The sequence below is a fragment of the Brassica napus genome, chromosome C1, assembly GCF_020379485.1.
Source record: "Brassica napus cultivar Da-Ae chromosome C1, Da-Ae, whole genome shotgun sequence".
Taxonomy (NCBI): domain Eukaryota; kingdom Viridiplantae; phylum Streptophyta; class Magnoliopsida; order Brassicales; family Brassicaceae; genus Brassica; species Brassica napus.
In genome coordinates, this window is record NC_063444.1 from 27,354,829 (window position 1) to 27,376,366 (window position 21,538).

A 21,538-nucleotide genomic window follows, 5' to 3' on the forward strand; every position below is an offset into this window, starting at 1 on the left:
AAAAGTGTAAGGCTACAAAACAACTCAGGTGGTCTCGGCAAGTGAAACAGCTCATGGGTTAAGACTGAAACTGAATGCTCTCCAGAGGACTCCATCGTCAACTTGACATCCATTATGCTCCGAGTTGCTTCGTTATAGATCTTGAAGACATGAACCCACCGTAAAGAACGTGAAACGCAAACGTTTCTAACACAGTGGCATAGAATATTAAACTTCACCAATATCAAGAAACATGACCAGATGCCTTTTGTAACATAGTTCCGCGATCCCATAAACTCAACTCCAAAACCCTTTTCAATCACCAAGAACTTCTTGATATGGGCTATGATACCCCACACATCTCCAACAGCCACACCAGTGTATGATATCCCTGCATAAGTGCGTTTACATGCTTCTGTCAAACTCAGATTGTCAAGTTTTCTTACCTGAGCAAGAACCTTTCTCAGCCTTAGCCGCTTCTTATAAACCCTTACCACGTACTTGATAGGATCATGCTTCGCCATCAAAATAATACCTCCTGTCACCTCCTTGGCTTGTCCATAACCTGCTACACCAGGATCCCATACGCCACAAATCCACTCAATCTTCTCCCCATAGAACTTCAGTCTACTCCCCGATAGAATAGCAGCCTTGTCCTCGAGGCTCCAAAAGCAAAAAGCTTGAACTGTGATCACATATTCAGGACTTGAAAAGCTTTTCTGACTCTCTAGCGTCAGTGTAACACTTAGAACGACCACCCACTTGACCTCGTTTTCAGAATTTGTGTGAACGTCCATAACAGAAATTTTTCTATTCTCCGCATTCCACAACTTCTCAGCTATAACACTGCTACAGCTCTTGTCTCCTTCAACCTCTACAGCTCCAGGATTCCACACACGGTTGTCATCGACGTTGGGATTTTGGCTAGCAGCACCTTCACAATAACTTAAACAATTCTCCACTGCTGCAATAAGGATCGCCTTCCCTCTCTCAGTCCTTAAACGTTTCGTAACCCTTGACGCCTCCTGAATTTTACCAACACAGTAAGCTCTCTCCAGTCTGCTGCGTCTTAAGCTCTTCGCCTCGGCATAAAGTCTCACAAGTTTAGACTTCCACTTCCCACCATGACGGTGATAAATCTCAAGCCAGACTGAAGTGTTTAGCGAAACAGTACCACCAGGTTTCCATGCTTGATTTGCCGAAGAGAATTCAGAAAGTTGATTCCTACGTGAAGTCTTCAATAACCGCCATATCCGCATCTTCACGCTTCTTAAAAATCTGAAACTCTTAAACCCATGTCTCGTGCACAACTTTATTATCTTCAGACCCTTGTTCCAACGTCGCAGCCCTTCTTCCTGATTTTCCTCCAAGCCTGTTACCCCTAGTAAAACCTTCATCTCCTTAAAGCTATCACCAAAGAGACTCCAAAAGGGTTCTGGAAGCTTCAAAGATATCCTGCCATCTGATTCTTTCGGGTCTATCTGTCTCAGTGCCTTAACGAGAATATTCATAACCATCAACTCCTTCTTTCTAGCCTTGTGATAAAACCAATTTACTGATAGCTTGTTCTGGAGCACCACCCGTCCTGTGTAAATAGCATTTCTTATGTGACGTCTACCTTTGAACCGAACTTTGTGAAATCCACCGTGGCCTTTCTTCTGTTGATCCGGAGAGAGCTCATCACTCCTCTTATTTTCTCTTGTATTTTTTGTTTTTGTTTCTTGTGGAGTTCCAAACCCAAAGAAACGAGTCTTACATCTCTTACCAGTCTCAACTAATGATTTCTTTTTACTGAAATGTGCTCCCTCGTCTTTGCCATTAATTAAACCATCAAAAGAGTTTGAGCCACCACCCATACCATAGAACTTATGTTTACGCTTCCTGGCCTTATAATAGTACCATCTGACAGTAAGATTTCTTGATCTTCCTTTGTTAAGTGATTTTGAATTCTCTAGCTTGAAAAGTTCTCCGCCTTTTGTAACCTTCTCAGCTGCAACTTTACTTCTTTGGTGAAGTATAAACTTGAACCGAACCTTATGAAACCCTCGTTTGCCCCACTTTTGATGAACCTGAGAGAGTTCAATCCGATTCTTATGCTTGCTCGTCTCCTCCGAGACAGACTCCATTGATGTTACATCCTGTGAAGACTCCATCGCAGCATCAGGATCAGCAGCATCTCGCACCTTAACCTCCTCAGCGAAGATACTTTGATCCCCTATCAACGTATCAACTTGACACTCTATATCCATAGGAGCATAAGACGTAAACCCATCCCCAAAGTGATGCTCATCTCGCTTCACTCCTGTATCGACGATCTGTCTTGTTCCCACGCGGATCTGCAAATCATTTTTAGTGTCTTTACAACCCGAAGATTCACAGAACACTCCTAAACTTTTACAAGCTTGCGCAAGCAGTATTGCTTTCTTCTCTCAGTTGTATTGTTTCTTCATTCCAATAGTCTTCATTCTCACACATCTCCTATGAGATGTCGCAAGCCCCGTAAGGTCTAACGAACCCTTAAAATCAAGAGCTCTTCTTGGTGGCTTACTGTTCAGGTCCTTAAACCGAGATCTGTGGTAGTTTTGCTTGATCAGAATTCTTTTGAACCTGGTACCTCCGTTTAGCTTGAGATCTTCAAACCTTTTAGGGATGAAAGCGTTATAAGGATGAGATTCACCATAAGGCCGCTTCTGCCGCTTCTGATACTCCTCACGGACTCCTCATGCAGTCTCTGACTGTCCATTCGAAGCTCCTCACGAAGCTTTCTATCAACATCCATCTGTTTCAATGATTGCAGTAACTTCTCGAAGTCATCACTGAAAGGCTTTTTTTTTTTTAATTAAGACTCTCAAGGTCGAGAGGAACTTGAGCTCTGATACCAATGATAAGATCCTGGAAGGATCGAATCTGTAGAACAGAAAGGGAGGGAGAAATGACGAAGAGCAAAGGGAGAAGAGAAGTGATAGAGATAGAAATTAGGGATTGAACCCGTTGTTTGATTGATGATCGTATTCGATAGTTTGTTTACAAGCTAAAAGCATAACTTATATCCTAAAACGTAAAAGATATTTCCTTCACTGCTGGGCTTCTCTGATCTTGGCCCATTAACTCTTTTCGATCCAGACAAGGCCCATATGATCTTATCACGGTCCTCTCGCCTCCGTCAAGCTAATCATCCAAGGCAAAAACCTCGAGGTTTGAAACTCTTACTACACGCTTGAAATCGAGTTATTAACCAAAAATATGTAAACTTTGTGTGAATATTCTTCCAAGTTATTACAAAAGTTTTGAACTTTCGAGAAATGTTTGATGTTGTTTTTCGAAAGTTATCAGAGGCAATTAATTAAGCAGCATGTTGAGGAGAAAGTGGGGAAAGCTGTTCAGAAACACAGCCATCTCGTCAGGGAAGTTGATGTAAGACTCTCGGTTCGTAGATGAGAGTTTGGTAAAGGACCAAGGATCCTTAGATGCGAGGTAATCATGTCATTATCGATGTCATGTTTTGAGTCTTGATACCAAGTCTGATAGTTGCGGTGGTGAATTTAGGTAACACTGTTTACAAAGAAGCATGGTGTTGTGTGCGGTGAGGAAGATGCTGAGACGGTGTACGCTTGTATCGACTTGGTATCAACGATAATACAGAGGAAGCTTAGGAAGATCAAGGAGAAGGACTCTGACCATGGAAGGCACATGAAAGGTTTTAACAGATTGAAGGTAAGAGAGCCAGTGATTGAGCCGGTTGTTGAGGACGTTTCTGACTCGAGACCGGGAGAAGAGGAGGATGATTTGATCAAGGAGGTTGGTTCATACTTACCTTGTCATTGGTATTAGCTATTACTGAACTTCAACAATTTGTTCATTGGCGATGCTTTTTCTACAGATTGTCCGTACCAAATACTTTGAGATGCCACCATTGACCGTGGCTGAAGCAGTGGAGCAGCTGGAGTTAGTCGCTCACGATTTCTACGGATTCCAAAATGAAGAAACTGGTATGCATTTGAAACAAATAAATCAATTGCTTCAAAATGGAAGATTGAAAGGAAGACTAAACACTTTGATATTGTGTATGGTTGGCAGGTGAGATAAACATAGTGTACAAGAGAAGAGAAGGAGGATACAGTCTGATAATCCCTAAGAAAGATGGCAAGTCTGAGAAAGTTGAGCCGCTTCCAACCGAGCAATTGAATGAACGCTCTGTCGCCTAGTAGACTATGTGCTCAAACAAAACTGATTTTCCCCTCCTTACAGTTTGCATGTATAGGAGCTAGGGTTGTTGAGAAAACAGTGAAAGAAATTGAATCTATTAACGAGTTCAGGAAACAATGTACATAAAAGAAGCCAAACGACTCTTTGCAAATGTTTTTGTTCTACTTTTTGAGGTAAGAAATTAAGGGGAAAAAAACAATGAAAAATGTGAATACCAAAAAGTGGAGTCAGAATGATTTTGTTTTAATTTGGAAGTTAGTTTTCATGTGTGCCTAAAGTTGGAACCTGTAAACTTATCTTACACTGTTTTTGTTTTAGATGCTAATTAACCCATGACAATTAGAAGCTACTTCATTCCGATAACAAACCAAACACCAGAAACCACCACAATAATATTATTATCCTGGTTGGGGTTTATACACAAACAGAGATAAAATAGAAGAGCATTTGGTACACCAAAGGAATAAAGTCTTAGTTACAATCAGATAGATACAGAGAGAGGCATTGCGGATCAAAGAAACCAGAATATGCGCATGCACCAACCAAACCCTACTAAGCTTACCCACTTGACTGGATTACACGGGTCTATGCTAACTCCCAATCTGATCACTTCCCATCTCCTCTGACACCAAGTGAAATAGTTAGCAATGATGATAACTGAAATGTTCTTTCAAAACCAAAACAAGTTATAAGGATGCGCTATATCAAACATGAGATGCTGCTAGCAGCAAGATCCGTTGCACATGATGACATATGAAATGACAAAGAAACTGGTTTCATTACATCAGAAACTATAGTCTACACCCTACTGGCGCTTCAGTCAAGAATCCATCTTTAGCTACAAGAAGACAATCCCTAACTATAAGGCGTTACAACAACTGTGAGATCAGTTGCTACCAAGCAAGTTCTCTTGGACATCATCACATATCAATAACAAAATAAACTGATTTCATTTCACCAGAAACTATAGTCCAACTAAAACCCTAGTGGCAAATGCAATAAAGACTCCATCTTTAGCTACAAGAAGACTATCTAGCCACTAAGCAGGTGAAATATATCATCAATTCCATACTTTCAAAACAATACAAACCTCAAACTCTAAGGAGCTGCATTTTATTAGCAAAAGCAATCCACATTAACAAAATAATGCCCCTACAACATTTTTTAGCTTTTTTAAACCAAACAAAATCCAAAATTATTATTCATCGTGCTGAAATTTCATCAAAAATGTTAATAAATTGGTCTACATTAAATAAAACAATGATTCTTCAGTGTTCTTCTGTATTTAATCGATTACTTGAGCATACTATTGGTTTTATAGATTACACTAGTTTATCGCGTATTCATCTTGTTCAGTAATACTTTATACAAATGTAAAAATTAGAATAGTATAGTTATAATGAAAACAGAACAATACATATATTGGCAAATACAACATAAAAAAATTAGTGATCACTTTTAAATCATTTTTAGTTTTTTTTTACCGAATCGTTTAATCGTTGAAGTAAAAAGCAATGAAAAAGAGAGAATTAGAACCCAACAATAAACCTCTTGTTTTTTTTTTGGAAACTTTGATAATAAACCTCTTGTTTGTTTGTAGTTAAAAAAAGTACACAGACAAAAATAATTGAAAAAAAATAGTAAATAAGAGATTGCAAAAGAAAATAAATGAAAACTAGCCATGGAAAATGAAAGAAGAAAAATATGAAAGGTCTTAAATTCTTAATAAATGACATTAGATTTATTTTATATGGCTAATAGTATCATTCATTCAATGAAAAGAACATAAATAAACAGACATTAAAGTTGTCAGCAAAGGAATAAAAATAAACTAGATTGAGACCTGCGTTTTGCGCAGGATGAAACTATTGTATAATATAATTTCTATATAATCATATTCTATATAACTTTCATAATACATATAAATATGTTTATAAATTCTGACCGAATAGACAGTCGGATCAGGTTAAACTGTGAACTGCAAATATATTCGGATAAGTTAAATAAAATTTGGATTGATTTCCTATTTACTATGATTTCTTTTTTTTTCTCAATTGGGTTTTGTGTTTTAAATCATTATTAACTATTAAAAATAAAAAATATATATGCAAATTTTCAATTTTCATAATTCAAATGATAAATATTAAATTAAATTTATATTTTGATTTTGATTTTATAGATTTTATTTAAACTATAATAACTAAAATTAGTTATGTTAGTCAAATTTTACGCTAAATGATTAATAAAGCATTTAGATTTTGTTTTACTTTTATTCTATAATTGAACTTAATTATATTTGGTTGAATACTTGAATTCTGTTAAAACCGAACCATATTGGTTCATGATAAAAAAAAATCTGGTTTATTTACCGGTCCAATTTTTAAGAGATTGAACATGTATAATTTAATCACATAATAAGAGGACTATAGTAAATATTAAGTAACACGTTTAGAAAGAAGATGCATATAATTATTACCCTACGAACATTTTAATTGGAATGACCAAATTTTATGTCAGACTTGATGGGTTTACGACAGCTGATGAGCTTATAAGATTAAGAAAAGAATTGCCACAAATAATTATCAGCCTAATACTTTTTAAAACTAATTAGTGGTAACAAAAAATATCATTTACTCTTCTCCACCTTCATACATCAAGCATTTTGTCTGAAAGGGATTACCAATGGGGATTAGGGGTTTCTTCAATTTGTTCGCTTTAAACAAAAATCTAGTTTTTTCTAACGGTCTTTCCTTCTCTGATTATTAACCATACTGAGCCCATCTCCTTGACTCACGAAAAGCCCACTCGTGAAGCCCATGAACAAGAAAAGATAAATAACACGTCATCATCTTCCTCTTGTCATGTTGTGGCCGTTGAGCGTACAAAGGCAAAGCAGATTCAAGGCTTGACTGCAACGGTCTCCTTTCCAGCTCATCAGGTCGTCACAGCTAATAGATTCAAGTGTCTCCAATCATGTATTAGGGCTTACTAAAGTTCTCAGCTTGTATAAATAGATGAGATGGGTGTAGCGTTGTTTCTAAGTTGAAAAAGTAATAAAACGTATTTCTTTGAGCTTTCGTCTTCTCTGTTCTTGTGTTTCACATGGTATCAGAGCTCAGCGAGTAAATCCTGAGCCATGGCCGAAACACCAGATCCGATTTCCGCTCCTTCTCTCACTATCTCTCAATGCGTAACGTTGAAGCTTTCTTCCACAAACTATCTTTTGTGGAAGACTCAGTTCGAGTCGTTTCTCTCAAGTCAGTCGCTGCTAGAGTTCATCAATGGAACCTCTCCTCGTCCTTCACCGACGGTTCAAGTTCGAAATGGTGAAGCTGTTACTGAAGAAGCAAATCCTGAGTTTGTTTGTTGGGTTCGTCGTGACCAGCTTATCATGGCCTGGTTGTTTGGTTCGTTGTCTGAGGAAGCTCTCCGCTCGGTGTATGGTCTCACCTCTGCCTACGACGTGTGGTTTAGTCTGGGCAAGAAATACAACCGCATCTCTGCAACTCGAAAGCTTGATCTCCAACGCAAGCTTCAAGGTATGTCGAAGAAAGACAAGACTATGTCTGAGTATCTTAATGATGTCAAGAGTGTTTGTGATCAACTTGACTCGATTGGTAGTGGTGTGTCTGAGCAAGAGATGATTTATGCTGCTCTGAATGGTTTGGGTCGTGAGTATGAGTCGATTTGTACCGTGATTGAACACCCCATGGATGCAAATCCAGACATTCGCTTTGAAGATGCAGTCTTTAAGCTTGTGAACTTCGCAGACAAGCTTAAAGTCTACAACGACTCTGCTGCTCCGACTCCTCATCTTGCCTTTCACACTGATAGAGGTCAGTCTAACAGAGGACGTGGCTACTACAACAACAGAGGAAACAGAGGACGTGGTTCTGGTGCGTACTCTACACGGGGTCGAGGCTTCAACCAACAGTTCTCCGGAGCCAACAATGGCTCTCGTCCCACGTGTCAGATCTGCCACCGCCCTGGTCATACAGCTGATCGTTGCTTCAACCGTTTCGATCAGCAGTATCAAACTCCACAGAACCTTCACAACGCCTTATCTACTGTCACGTTGTCTGATCAAGCTCCTCTCACCGGTCAAGAATGGTACCCTGACTCTGCTGCTTCTGCTCATATCACGAATAATGGGTCTCAACTGCAGTCCTCTGCACCGTATCTTGGTAATGATCAGATTATTGTAGGCAACGGACATCAGCTTCCTATCACTCACATTGGGTCGATCCCTCTGCATACACCAAGAGGTATACTACCTCTATCTGATGTTCTTGTCTATCCTGCTATCACTAAGTCTCTGCTTTCAGTTTCTAAACTCACAAAAGACTATCCCTGTGAATTTACGTTTGATGATGAATCTGTGATGGTTAAGGACAAGGTGACAAAGCAGGTGATCACTCAAGGTTATCGACATAAAGATCTCTATGTTCTGAAGGATGTCCGTTTTCAAGCCTTCTATTCAACTCGTCAACAAGCAGCTTGTGAGAGGGTCTGGCACCAGAGGCTTGGTCATGCTCATGCGGATGTTCTTCTTCTTCTTTCAAGAAATAAGTCAATAGTTTTGAATAAGGCTACTGCCAAGTCAGTTTGTGATGCGTGTCGATTTGGGAAAAGCTGTAAACTTCCCTTTCTAGATTCAGATTTTATTTCTTCTCGCCCTTTGGAGCGTATACATTGTGATCTATGGGGTCCTAGCCCGGTTGTTTCAAATCAAGGATTTAAATTCTATGTTATCTTCATTGATCATCACACACGCTTCACTTGGTTTTACCCACTGAAACTCAAGTCTGATTTCTACTCTGTTTTTCTACAATTCAAAACCTTTGTCGAAAATCAGTTTCAGAGTAAAATACTTCAGTTTCAGTGTGATGGTGGTGGAGAATTTGTCAGCACTCAGTTCTTGACGCTTCTGACTCAGTCTGGTATTCAACAACGTCTCTCCTGTCCCCACACACCCCAACAGAACGGTATGGCGGAGAGAAAACACAGACACATAACTGAGCTTGGTCTCACTATGCTGTATCATGCTCAAGTTCCTCAACAGTTCTGGGTTGAAGCATTTTTCACTGACACCTTCCTGATTAATCAGTTGCCTGCATCAACTCTCCCTGATCATCAAAGCCCATTTCAGCTTTTATACAACTCCCCACCTATTTATACTGCTCTACGAGTATTTGGCTGTAAGTGTTTTCCTACACTGCGACCTTACATGCTAAACAAACTCGATCCAAGATCTCTGGCGTGTGTATTTCTTGGTTACAATGACAAGTACAAGGGCTATAGGTGCTATTACCCTCCAACAGGACGAGTGTTCATCAGTCGTCACGTTTTGTTTGATGAACAATCTTTTCCATTTGAAGACATCTATCAACGCTTCCACAAAGCATCTGACTCTCAATTGTTGAATGCTTGGCGTAAAGCTCATCTTGCTCCTCCTTTGTCTTCTTCTGAGTCAGCTCAAGCTCCAGAGGAAGAACCTCTTCCTGCTCGTGTCCAGCTAGAGGATCCCATCGTGGCTCCCACCCTTGTGACTGTTACTGCTAATGATCCTCTTCCACAAGACCATTCTGGTGATGCACCTCCCGTAGTTCATCCAATGACTACTCGAGCAAGAGCAGGCATTGTAAAGCCAAACCTTTGGTATGCTCTACTTACAGTAAAGGATGAGTTCACTGAGCCAAAGTCACTTAAAGCTGCTCTCCAACATCCCGGTTGAATAATGCAATGGGTGTGGAGGTTGCAAATATGTCAGAAACAGGTACGTTTGAACTTGTTCCGCCAGAGGAAGATCAAAATCCTCTGAGTTGTGGCTGGGTGCATAAAGTCAAAAGAAATGCAGATGGTTCTGTTCTCAAGTTGAAGTCAAGACTAGTAGCAAGAGGAAATGAGCAAGAGGAGGGACTAGATTACATTGAAACCTTTAGTCCTGTCGTTCGTTCTGCAACAATACGAACCGTTCTTCACGTTGCAGTTACAAAGAAGTGGTCACTCAAACAGCTTGATGTTCAGAACGCATTTCTCCATGGTGATCTGAAGGAGAGAGTCATTATGAAATAGCCCCCTGGTTTCTAAAATCCAGACAAACCTGATTATGTTTGGCGTTTGAAGAAGGCCATTTACGGGTTAAAACAAGCACCGCGTGCTTGGTTCGACAAGTTCAGTTTCTTTCTTCTGGATTTTGGATTCAAGTGCAGCTTCTCTGATCCATCTCTCTTTATATATCATCTGGATCAGATGTTATCTATCTTCTCTTGTATGTTGATGACATGATTCTCACTGGAAACAACAACGGTCTTCTTGAGAAGCTTCTTGCTCAGTTAAGTAGTGAGTTTCGTATGAAGGACTTGGGATCTGTACACTACTTTCTTGGCATCCAAGTTCACCATCATAATGATGGCCTGTTCCTCAATCAAGAGAAGTACGTGACGGATTTGTTGACAATTGCAGGGATGCTTGATTGTGCTCCCATGGTCACTCCTTTGCCTCTGAAGATAGACAAAGTTCAGGGTCAAGATCAGCAGTTCTCTGATCCTTCTTACTTCAGACGCTTAGCAGGGAAGCTCCAGTACCCACTCTTACGAGACCAGACCTTCAGTTTGCTGTTAATTTCATCTGTCAGCGAATGCATTTGCCTACTCAGTCGGATTTTACTCTGCTCAAGCGTATTCTTTGCTATGTGAAAGACACTTTATCGATGGGAATTGGAATCAAATACAACACCGACTCTACCATGTTATGTTACAGCGATAGTGATTGGGCAGGGTGTCGTGAAACACGACGGTCTACTGGAGGTTTTTGCACTCTTCTTGGTTCAAACGTTGTCTCATGGTCTGCTAAACGACATGAGACTGTCTCTAAGTCATCAACTGAAGCTGAATATCGCACAATGTCTGCTGCTGCTTCTGAAATAGTTTGGATTCAGAATCTTCTCCGTGATATGGGTCTTCAGCAACAGAGAACTCCTCTGCTTCTCTGTGACAACCTCTCCGCAGTGTATCTCTCTGCCAATCCTATGTTTCACAAACGAACGAAACACTTCGATGTGGACTACCATTACGTCCGGGAACGTGTAGTAGTGAAAGCACTCGAGGTGAAGCACATCCCGGCCTCTCTGCAGTTAGCTGATATCTTCACAAATCCTCTTGGTCATGAAGCTTTCATCAAACTGCACGGCAAACTTGGCGTCTCCTTTCATCCGACTCCAAGTTTGAGGGGGTCTATTAACCATACTGAGCACATCTCCTTGACTCACGACAAGCCCACTCGTGAAGCCCATGAACAAGAGAAGACAAATAACACGTCATCGTCTTCCTCTTGTCATGTTGTGGCCGTTGAGCGTACAAAGGCAAAGCAGATTCAAGGCTTGACTGCAACGGTCTCCTTTCCAGCTCATCAGGTCGTCACAGCTAATAGATTCGAGTGTCTCCAATCATGTATTAGGGCTTACTAAAGTTCTCAGCTTGTATAAATAGATGAGATGGGTGTAGCGTTGTTTCTAAGTTGAAAAAGTAATAAAACGTATTTCTTTGAGCTTTCTTCTTCTCTGTTCTTGTGTTTCACACTGATGACTTCGCACCCAAACGATTCTTCTTCCTTACTGTCTCATCTTCAATTCAGTTTCCTTTTCTTCTCTGATGACTTCCGTCTCGACATATAGTTTTTTCTAACGGTCTTTAAATTACATTGGCAAAAGACTGAAAACACAGTGCATGCCTTCTTTCCAATCTGTGTTCCTTATTCCAAGAACCGATTGTGGTTTGAAATGTTTGTATTTCAAATTTGAATATTTCCGGGTCTGTGATGTTCTCTATAAATTATTGATCTTTAATTCGTTTTTTTTGTTTTGTCCAAGTGGTGGACATACATAATATAAAATCAAAAATTATTTAAAAATGGCACCATGGAAGATTGAAGCATAACTGATTCCTTGTGTGAATCACAATCAGGACAGCCACAATTTTAAAGGATTAGAATACCAGAAATAATGTGCAAACAGTTACCTGAATCACTGAAGGTAACATTTAATTTTTATGAATGAAATAAAAAAGTTATATTTTTGTTTTTTTGCAGGAGAAGGTTTGATATAAGTTAATCTGACATTCATTATTGTCTTTGTTGTAAAATTGGTTATGAAGGAGAATTATCCAGATGGAGTTTCACAGTGGATGTGTAGTACCGGGACATGTATCTTTCAAACTACAAACTAAACACTGAGTAGGATTGATGATTGTTCTGGATCCGCGGTCTCAATCAGAACGATCCTTGGAGGTTAGCTAACAATTTTCATTTAATTCATTAGATCAGAGGTAATTGATACAAATTAAAATAGTGTAAACTTCTCTGCAAATTACATAAAAACCACAAACTTAATCTTCATTAAGTAGCTCCATTGATAGCTTCTCTGTGACTTCTCAGTTAAGAGAAACGATTTCCACATGATTGACTTTCACAATCTGCCCGATAATATCTACAAAACACTTCTAAAGAAATATATAATAGTTAGTCGTCACGGTATATAAAATCACAATAAATTATGCCTCCGCAAGAATTAAAAAAAACTCACCAACCAGATACTCAGTATTTAGACTACCATCTAAGGTTCTCGAAAATTTTCCCGTGAAAACCAGTTAAATTAAGGGCCAGATTCTCACAGCATCACACTCGGGTAGTGGCTACAAACCCAATCTTCTAAGCATGTTTGGTTGTCCGATAAGATCCACATGCATGAGTATTTTCAAAATTAATCATATTCTTCGAGTAGCCTTCCCTGAGCGGTGGATCAAGTTGGACCACCAATTCTTTCTTAACACTCGTCCCCCTGTCAAAAATAATATAGAACGTGTAGGTTATGATCGTTAAAAAAACAAACGGGGTCTTTCATATATAATGAAGCTAATCGGTAATGAACTCACACATGAATCAATCAACACCATTTAAATAGTTTCCCCACCTTGAATAGAATATTGCTTTATATTGCTTCCATAGGGGAATAATCTTGACCTTAAATCTCCTCATCATGTAGGGTTTCAATTGGGAAACACGATCAGAAGTGACCTTCAGTTTATCACACAACATTTTTGAGATGAATATTTTTTGTGATGAAATGGAGAGATAGAGGGGGTCTTTATATAGTATTCAAAAACCCTCTATAGGCAATCGGCAATAAATATTGTGATAAATTCACGCACTGGCAAAATATTTAGAGAATATACTCATTAAGTACACACTACAAGAAAACACAGTTTTAGCAAGGAAATTTAACGAGGAAAACTATTCCTCGTGAAATTACGATGACTTAACGATGAAATTACGAGGAAATAAAGTTTCCTCGTAATGGCCTTGTAAAATACCGAGTAAAGCTTTTCCTCGTAAAATCGTCGTAAGTTGACGTGGTTTTTCCGAGAAAAATGTGTTTCGTCGCAAATTCGTCGTAATTTTAGCATGAGTTTTACGAGGAAATAACTTACGAGGAAAGAACGAGAAATCCACCAACTTAACACGTTTTTTTTGCCACCAACCTAATTTTTCGTCGTAAATTCCTAGCAAAATTCAACTACCAGATTCGAAAATTTTCTATATATATGGAGGTTTGAACATAATTTTACGCACACCAACAAGAAAAAAAAACGTGAAAAAAATGTCGGGCTTGGGAAATATTTTCGAGTTGCGGAGGTGGATGTATATGCATAGAGATGCTAACGGGAGAGTGACGAAAGAATATCTTGCTGGGTTGGAGCGTTTTATGCATCAAGCAGATTCTACACCGCTCGCCCAAGAAAGCGGTAAAATATTCTGTCCTTGTAGGAAATGTAACAATTCAAAGTTGGCAAACCGTGAAAATGTTTGGAAGCATTTAGTAAATAGAGGTTTCACGCCAAATTATTATATCTGGTTTCAACATGGAGAAGGTTATAGTTATGATCAGAATGAAGCTAGTAGTAGTAATAACAACTTTCAAGAAGAACCGGTTGATCATCAATTGCATAATGCACATAGTTACCATCAGGAGGATCAGCCGATGGTAGATTATGATAGGGTTCATGATATGGTAACTGATGCATTCGTAGCTCATGATGATGAAGATGAAGAACCTAACATAGATTCAAAAAAGTTTTATGAAATGTTAGATGCGGCAAATCAACCACTTTACAGTGGTTGTAGAGAAGGTCTCTCTAAATTGTCATTGGCTGCTAGAATGATGAATATTAAAACTGATCACAATCTACCTGAAAGTTGCATGAACGAATGGGCAGATTTATTTAAAGAGTATTTGCCGGAAGACAATGAGTCTGCTGATTCTTATTATGAGATTCAGAAACTGGTTTATAGTCTTGGGTTGCCTTCGGAGATGATAGATGTTTGCATCGACAACTGCATGATCTACTGGGGAGATGATGAGAAGTTGGAAGAATGTCGATTCTGCAAGAAACCACGATTCAAGCCGCAAGGAAGGGGACGTAATAGGGTACCGTACCAAAGGATGTGGTACCTACCAATTACAGATAGATTGAAAAGATTGTACCAATCGGAGCAGACTGCTGGAAAGATGAGGTGGCATGCCGAGCATACTCAGACGGATGGTGAGATGACTCATCCATCAGATGCAAGAGCCTGGAAACATTTTAACAAAGTACATCCGAATTTCGCTAGCAATAGCCGGAATGTGTACCTCGGATTATGCACAGATGGATTTAGTCCATTTGGAATGTCAGGGAGACAATATTCATTGTGGCCTGTCTTTCTTACGCCATACAACCTGCCACCGGAGATGTGCATGCAACGGGAGTTTTTATTCTTGACCATATTAATACCCGGTCCGAAGCATCCAAAAAGGTCACTTGATGTTTTCCTACAACCACTGATAAAAGAGTTGAAGGATTTGTGGTCAACAGGGATGAGGACGTATGACTGCTCAACGAAGAAGAATTTTACGATGCGAGCTATGCTTTTGTGGACCATAAGTGACTTTCCTGCCTATGGGATGTTGTCTGGATGGACTACACATGGGAGATTAGCTTGTCCATATTGTAATGGAACGACAGATGCATTTCAACTGAAGAATGGTAGAAAGACAAGTTGGTTCGATTGTCACCGTCGATTTCTTCCAGTTGGCCATCCGTACCGAAGAAACAAGAATTTGTTTAGGCACAAAAAGGTTGTGAGAGACACTCCTCCTCCATATCTAACTGGAGAACAAATTGAAGCGCAAATCGACTACTACGGAGCTAACGAAACAGTTCGCTGGGGTGGTAATTGGCATGTCCCTCGTAATATGCCTGATTCTTACGGTGTTCATCACAACTGGCACAAGAAGAGTATATTTTGGGAGTTACCATATTGGAAGGATCTTCTTCTGCGCCACAACCTTGATGTGATGCATATAGAGAAGAATTTCTTTGAGAACATCATGAATACAATATTGAATGTCCCAGGGAAGACAAAAGACAACATAAAATCGAGGTTGGACTTGCCGGATATTTGCTCAAGAAGTGAGTTACATATAAAAAGCAATGGCCAAGTTCCCGTTCCAATTTTTAGATTGTCTTCAGAAAAAAAGTCGGTTTTGTTCAATTGGGTGGCATCAGAAGTGAAGTTCCCTGATGGGTATGTTTCAAATCTTTCAAGATGTGTTGAAAAGGGTCAAAAGTTCTCCGGGATGAAGAGTCATGATTGTCATGTCTTTATGCAACGACTTCTGCCATTTGCATTTGCGGAGCTACTTCCAACAAACGTACATGAAGCACTTGCAGGTAGTTTACAATAGGACAATAATATTAAATTGGTTTAGTTTACAATAATAGTATTTGACTAACAATGTGTTTAATTGTTTTTGGAATAGGCATTGGAGCATTTTTCAGGGATTTGAGCACACGCACTCTTAAAGAAGAAGTCGTAGAACAGCTTCAGGAGAACATTCCTATCTTATTGTGCAACTTGGAGAAGATATTTCCTCCAGGCTTTTTTGACGTGATGGAGCATCTAGCTATCCACCTCCCATATGAGGCATTGCTTCGTGGACCGGTACATTACGGATGGATGTATCAGTACGAGCGAGCCATGAAATATTTGAAGGGAAAAGCAAAGAACCTCGCCAAAGTTGAAGGTTCTATAATTGCTGGAAGTTTGACAGAAGAAGTTTCTCACTTCACATCGTACTACTTTGCGTCAAAAGTACGTACCCGAAGAAGAGCTCCAAGAAGATATGATGATGGTGGCGTTGCGCCCACATATGCAGTTGTTGGCGTTCCAGAAATCTTTAGCCAGATTGGACGACTTGGTGGGAAATCAAAACAGGTTTGGTGGTCGAGTGAAGAAGACGCTCATAGTGCACACACCTATATTCTACTCAATTGCGAGGATCCATTGATGCGTTATTTTGAAAGGTAACTTAAATTGAGTATACATTATATAATTGAGAGAGATTAATTCATGTAAAATGTGAATTTACAGCATGTTTGTTTCACAAGTCGAAGAAACATTTCCTGGTATATCCACAAGTGACGTAGACAAAAGAAAAGATCAACACTTTGTTAAGTGGTTGAAGAATCAGGTATTAATCAAATACTTTTAAAATTTTCATACATGAATGATTTGTATTTCAACGTTCTTTTTATTTTTAAATAGGTTGATTATGACGACGATGCAGATTATCCTAAGTGGTTACACGAAGTAATTCAATCTCCACTTGTAAAGGTCACCACATCACAGATGTATTTCACACGAGGCTATACTTTTCACACATATGAGTATGGTAAACAGCGGGCTACCAGTAACTATGGAATTTGTGTGAAAGGAGAAACAGATTTCTACGGAATCTTGACGGAGATTATTGAAGTCGAATTCCCAGGGATATTGAAGCTAAAATGCGTCCTCTTCAAGTGTGAATGGTTCGACCCCGTCGTCAATAGAGGTGTTCGGTTGAACAAATTCGGTGTAGTAGATGTCAACGGTGGCCGGAGGTACAACAAATTCGAGCCCTTCATCTTAGCTTCACAAGCAGACCAAGTTAGCTTCCTTCCATACCCACGGATGAGAGAGTCGGGTATAAATTGGTTGGCCGTGATCAAAGTTACACCTCGAGGACGAATCATCGTAGGAGAAGAACCACCATTGCAAGAAGAACAAATAAATGAAGTTCATGAACCTGAACAAGAAATTGATGACATCCTTCTCATTGATCCGCATAATCACGAGTATGAAGATCTTACCGAAGATCCCACGGAGGAAGCTGTTGAAGACGAGTTTCATGTAAATGATGATGTTTCAAGTGATGACGAGAATGTCGATGAATCCGATTAATGTATTTCATATTTGTATGAGTTTGAATTATTATATATAATTAAAGATAATGGGAGTTTATTTATAAATAAGATATCGATATTAATTATAAGTAAAGGAATTGTGTTTTTATAGTTTTCGGTTTGGATTAGAATGAATTGCTTGAGGTTAAAGGATAGAAGTGTTTGATATATGAAGTATAAGATAAAGAAGATGTGGTTTGGGATTTGGGGTTTCGTTTTAGGGGTTTAGAGACATTCGTCGTACTTTCCACGTTACCTCACGGGAACGACTTATAATTCAGTCGTCTCTGGGAAAGTTAAAATTTCACGGTAACAGTAAACGTCGTAAGAGCCTCGTTAACTTACGTGGAATTAGAGACGATTTATAATTAAAAAAGCGGACATCACTTTTTCCACGTAAGACCAAAACGTCGTAAGAGCCTCGTTAAATTACGTGGAAAGAGCGAGGTTCGCTCCAGAAGACTTAATTTAAAGTCGTCCGGGGAAAGCAAAGTCGTCCATAATTTTACTTTTCGTCGTAAGGGCCTCGTTAACCAAAAAAAAATTAATTTTCAACTTCATATAAACTTTAAAAAAAAGAGAAGTTAAAATTCAGTGGTCTTTGACTATTTCTGGACGACTTATAATTCAGTCATCTCTGGGAAAGTTAAAATTTCACGGTAACAGAAAACGTCGTAAGAGTCTCGTTAACTTACGTGGAATTAGAGATGATTTATAATTAAAAAAGCGGATATCGCTTTTTCCACGTAAGACCAAAACGTCGTAAGAGCCTCGTTAAATTACGTGGAAAGAGCGAGGTTCGCTCCAGAAGACTTAATTTAAAGTCGTCCGGGGAAAGCAAAGTCGTCCAGAAGACTTAATTTAAAGTCGTCTCTGGGAAAGTTAAAATTTCACGGTAACAGTAAACGTCGTAAGAGCCTCGTTAACTTACGTGGAATTAGAGACGATTTATAATTAAAAAAGCGGAATTAGAAGTCGTCCAGAAGACTTAATTTAAAGTCGTCCGGGGAAAGCAAATTCGTCCGGGGAAAGCAAACGCCGTAAGAGCCTCGTTAACTTACGTGGAATTAGAGATGATTTATAAGTCGTCTGAAGTTTTTTTTTAACAAACAAAGCCGGACGACTTATAATTAAGTCGTCCCTTTTAATTTTCAATTGCAAAAGTGACCTCTTTAGACGACTTACCTCTTCTGGACGACTTAATGCTAAGTCGTCTGCGGCAATGTTTATTGAACTTCTTCATTTTCTCTATGTTTATTGAACTTCTTCAGTTGGAAAACCTTCCAGACGACTTATAATAAGTCGTCCAAACCTTCTAGACGACTTATTTGTAAGTCGTCCAGTTGGAAAACCTTCCAGACGACTTATTTCTTCCAGACAACTTATATATTTACAAATCTATACAAAGACAAGTTGAAATAAAAATACTTCGCTCGTTATCCCTCATTTTCTTCGCGTTGCACCTAGCAAAGTCTTTAGGGTCAAAGGAGACCCCAAGAGCATGACATTCAATGTACTTTACAGCGTACACGGGTTTGAGGTTTGGAGATAAGAAAGATAGGGTTTGAGGTTTGGGGTTTAAGATTTTAGGGGTTAGCAAAAAAAGCCTCGCTATTTACACGTAAAATCGATGATAAAAACAAGAATCGTCGCAAGAACGACGTTAAATAAAAGATGGGCCTCTGTATATCCTCGTTAATTTACGTGGCCCTTACGACGAAACGAAAAACGGGCCTCTGTCTTTCCTCGTGATTTTGCGACGAATTTTCGACGAACACTAATTCTATATATAGGCGAAACCGCAGCCCTCTTCATTTCCTCTCTAATTCCACTCTACAGCCTCTCCATTTCCTCTGAAAATGGTAAGTCTCTCATTCCTCTCTAAGTAGTTTAGGGAATTTAGATTAGGTGGTTAGTTTAGGGAATTTAGTTTACGAAATTAGTTTACAAAATTTAGGTTTCCTCATTTTATTAATTACGTAGTTAATACTATTCATAATTTTTTTTAACTCTTGACTTTAATTTATAAATTTAAATTTTGCAGACTATTCGTAGGCACCAGCGTAGTGCTCACTACTCGCAGATGTTCGGTCCACCGGGTAGTCGGTTAGACCTGCCTTCACTTCCCGGTTCTTCTTCAGCTCCCGGTTCTTCGGGTCAGCAGGAGACCGTCCCCGAGACTCAATCTTCTCAGAGAGTCTCGCCTACTTCTACGGCATCGCCATCAGTTCCTCATGTGCCTCCTCCGGTACCTCCTCCTCCGATGCCAGCTCCTCATGTGCCTCCTCAGATGCCCGCCCATCAGGTTCATGCTGATTTGATGGTGCCAGCGAGTTGTCCTTACTCTCAGTACACTGTTGAGGACATTCTCGGTTTCCCAGGCAGAGAAGGCTTACCGATCATAGACCCCGACCGACCTGAAGGAACTCTTTGGTATGTATGTTACATTTATTTTTTAAAATTCATTTGTGATTTTAATAAATATTTAAAACTTTAAATTTGTTTTTTTTTTCCAGGTTTGGGGTTGATAACTGCCTTGCAACAGAAGTAACCGAGACGATTAAAGGTTACTTCTCCATGGCACATCCCAACTGGAAATCCACTCCGATCTACATCAGAAGGACGTGGTTCAAGATTTACGCTGTAAGTTTTTACAATTTATTCCTGATTTATATTTTTTTAAATTTTATTTTTCTAAACTAATTATTAATAATTTTTTTTTTGCAGCAAAAATTTAATTGGTCCATCGGGGTCACTGAGAAGGTGCGGAAAGAGTTTATCGACAAGGCGAAGAAACGTTTGTTGGACACGGTCTCCAACTGGAAGGGTGACTGGATCGTGAAGGGCTATGAGCGGGGCAAACCTTCAACCATCACCACGGACGTGTGGGATGGCCTCATCCGTTACTGGAGGGATCCTGATGCCATGAGAGTCGCCCAGTCTTGCTCCGCCTCCCGTAACTCGGTAGATGAGCACGGCCACAGGGCGATGCAACATAGTACGGGCCAAAAGCCACACGCCCGCGTCCGTTTGGAAATGGTACGTAATTTAAATATTTAACTTTTTGATTTTTAATATATATATATATATATATATATATATAATAAAAACTTTCTTAACTGTTTTTAGGCCAAGGATTTGGGACGTTTACCGACTCTTATGGAACTTTTCGATCGGACCCACAAGAACAAGGCGGGCGCATTTGTAGATGAGAGGTCTGAGAAGATCTACAATGATGTGGCAGCTCGTATTGACGAGCGTGAGACCCAGCTGGCGCAGGAGTCCGCCGACGGATCACCCGTCGTCTTATCCACAATAGAAGTGGATAGAATTTACGAGGAGGTAAATTTTATATAAATTTTTTATTAATTTCATTTTACTTTAAAATTTAAATTTTAATATATATTTTATTGTTTTTTAAGGTCGCTCCTAAGAAAAAAGGACGTGTGTTGGGGATTGGTTCCGTCAACGATGTTCCGAGAGCGACTTCCTCTTATGGCCAGAGACGGGATGATGAAGTCTCTCAGCTGCGCGACGTGTTGGAGACGACACAACATCAGCTGTCGTCGACACAAAACGAGTTGGCCTCGACAAAATCATCGTTCACAGCTCGTATGACTGGTCTCGAGAACTTCTTGGACCTCATAGCGGCCACAAATCCGGAATGGGAGGCCATGTTCAGGACCATGAGACAACAAAACCCCATTCCAGGCGAGACATCCGTGCAAGTCAACGAGGAAGATCTCTCGAGAAGGAGCGAGGAATTCTACGACGCGGCAATGCAGCATTAGTTTTTTTTTTGTTATTGTATTTTAAAATTCAAAACTTATTTATATATTATATAATTTCATTTTGATTCGGCCAAAAAAAAATTTTCTATTCGATTTAATTTCAATTAAAATTTTATTAATAAATTAAATAAATATAATTTTTATTTATAAATTCAGTAAATAGAAAACAAAGTAATTTTGTCGCTAATTCCCGATGTATTAACGAGGAAAATTAACGACGAAATATCGAGGATTAATTAACGA

General features: G+C 39.3%; 1 pseudogene; it reads left to right on the plus strand.

Moving 5' to 3' along the window:
- Positions 1 to 3,288: 3,288 nt before the first annotated feature.
- Positions 3,289 to 5,600, plus strand: LOC106379722 (annotated as a pseudogene).
- Positions 5,601 to 21,538: the final 15,938 nt, after the last annotated feature.